Genomic DNA, 2,500 nt, shown 5'->3' with positions numbered 1-2,500 from the left:
CCGTCTTGAGCGGAGCAAAATGTCAGCCATCTCAGCACCCTGGAACCCCCCGGGTGGCACAGGGCTGGATGGGGCTTTCGTATAGCAGGGAAGGTGCTGCCTCTCGCTTCGCTCGCTGTCCGCCGCTCGCCGCTCGCTTGCCCAGCCAAAAATGGCCAGTTTTGGCCCGTTTTTGGGCCGTTTTGGCCAGTTTTTGGCCTGTTTTTGCGTTGCGCGGTGACCGTCTTGAGCGGAGCAAAATGTCAGCCATCTCAGCACCCTGGAACCCCCCGGGTGGCACAGGGCTGGATGGGGCTTTCGTATAGCAGGGACGGTGCTGCCTCTCGCTTCGCTCGCTGTCCGCCGCTCGCCGCTCCCTCGCGCAGCCAAAAATGGCCAGTTTTGTCCCGTTTTTGGGCCGTTTTGGCCAGTTTTTGGCCTGTTCTTGCGTCGCGCGGTGACCGTCGTGAGCGGAGCAAAATGTCAGCCATCTCAGCACCCTGGAACCCCCCGGGTGGCACAGGGCTGGATGGGGCTTTCGTATAGCAGGGACGGTGCTGCCTCTCGCTTCGCTCGCTGTCCGCCGCTCGCCGCTCGCTCGCGCAGCCAAAAATGGCCAGTTTTGGCCCGTTTTTGGGCCGTTTTGGCCAGTTTTTGGCCTGTTCTTGCGTCGCGCGGTGACCGTCGTGAGCGGAGCAAAATGTCAGCCATCTCAGCACCCTGGAACCCCCCGGGTGGCACAGGGCTGGATGGGGCTTTCGTATAGCAGGGACGGTGCTGCCTCTCGCTTCGCTCGCTGTTCGCCGCTCGCCGCTCGCTCGCGCAGCCAAAAATGGCCAGTTTTGGCCCGTTTTGGCCAGTTTTTGGCCTGTTTTTGCGTTGCGCGGTGACCATCTTGAGCGGAGCAAAATGTCAGCCATCTCAGCACCCTGGAACCCCCCGGGTGGCACAGGGCTGGATGGGGCTTTCGTATAGCAGGGACGGTGATGCCTCTCGCTTCGCTCGCTGTCCGCCGCTCGCTGCTCGCTCGCGCAGCCAAAAATGGCCAGTTTTGGCCCGTTTTTGGGCCGTTTTGGCCTGTTTTTGGGCTGTTCTTGCGTCGCGCGGTGACCGTCGTGAGCGGAGCAAAATGTCAGCCATCTCAGCACCCTGGAACCCCCCGGGTGGCACAGGGCTGGATGGGGCTTTCGTATAGCAGGGACGGTGCTGCCTCTCGCTTCGCTCGCTGTCCGCCGCTCGCCGCTCGCTCGCGCAGCCAAAAATGGCCAGTTTTGTCCCGTTTTTGGGCCGTTTTGGCCTGTTTTTGGGCTGTTCTTGCGTCGCGCGGTGACCGTCGTGAGCGGAGCAAAATGTCAGCCATCTCAGCACCCTGGAACCCCCCGGGTGGCACAGGGCTGGATGGGGCTTTCGTATAGCAGGGACGGTGCTGCCTCTCGCTTCGCTCGCTGTCCGCCGCTCGCCGCTCGCTCGCGCAGCCAAAAATGGCCAGTTTTGGCCCGTTTTTGGGCCGTTTTGGCCAGTTTTTGGCCTGTTCTTGCGTCGCGCGGTGACCGTCGTGAGCGGAGCAAAATGTCAGCCATCTCAGCACCCTGGAACCCCCCGGGTGGCACAGGGCTGGATGGGGCTTTCGTATAGCAGGGACGGTGCTGCCTCTCGCTTCGCTCGCTGTTCGCCGCTCGCCGCTCGCTCGCGCAGCCAAAAATGGCCAGTTTTGGCCCGTTTTGGCCAGTTTTTGGCCTGTTTTTGCGTTGCGCGGTGACCATCTTGAGCGGAGCAAAATGTCAGCCATCTCAGCACCCTGGAACCCCCCGGGTGGCACAGGGCTGGATGGGGCTTTCGTATAGCAGGGACGGTGATGCCTCTCGCTTCGCTCGCTGTCCGCCGCTCGCTGCTCGCTCGCGCAGCCAAAAATGGCCAGTTTTGGCCCGTTTTTGGGCCGTTTTGGCCTGTTTTTGGCCTGTTCTTGCGTCGCGCGGTGACCGTCGTGAGCGGAGCAAAATGTCAGCCATCTCAGCACCCTGGAACCCCCCGGGTGGCACAGGGCTGGATGGGGCTTTCGTATAGCAGGGACGGTGCTGCCTCTCGCTTAGCTCGCTGTCCGCCGCTCGCCGCTCGCTCGCGCAGCCAAAAATGGCCAGTTTTGTCCCTTTTTTGGGCCGTTTTGGCCTGTTTTTGGGCTGTTCTTGCGTCGCGCGGTGACCGTCGTGAGCGGAGCAAAATGTCAGCCATCTCAGCACCCTGGAACCCCCCGGGTGGCACAGGGCTGGATGGGGCTTTCGTATAGCAGGGATGGTGCTGCCTCTCGCTTCGCTCGTTGTCCGCCGCTCGCCGCTCGCTCGCGCAGCCAAAAATGGCCAGTTTTGGCCCGTTTTTGGGCCGTTTTGGCCAGTTTTTGGCCTGTTCTTGCGTCGCGCGGTGACCGTCGTGAGCGGAGCAAAATGTCAGCCATCTCAGCACCCTGGAACCCCCCGGGTGGCACAGGGCTGGATGGGGCTTTCGTATAGCAGGGACGGTGCTGCCT

This window comes from Musa acuminata, unplaced genomic scaffold (genome assembly GCF_036884655.1).
Source record: "Musa acuminata AAA Group cultivar baxijiao unplaced genomic scaffold, Cavendish_Baxijiao_AAA HiC_scaffold_109, whole genome shotgun sequence".
Taxonomy (NCBI): domain Eukaryota; kingdom Viridiplantae; phylum Streptophyta; class Magnoliopsida; order Zingiberales; family Musaceae; genus Musa; species Musa acuminata.
This window is presented reverse-complemented; position numbering follows the sequence as displayed.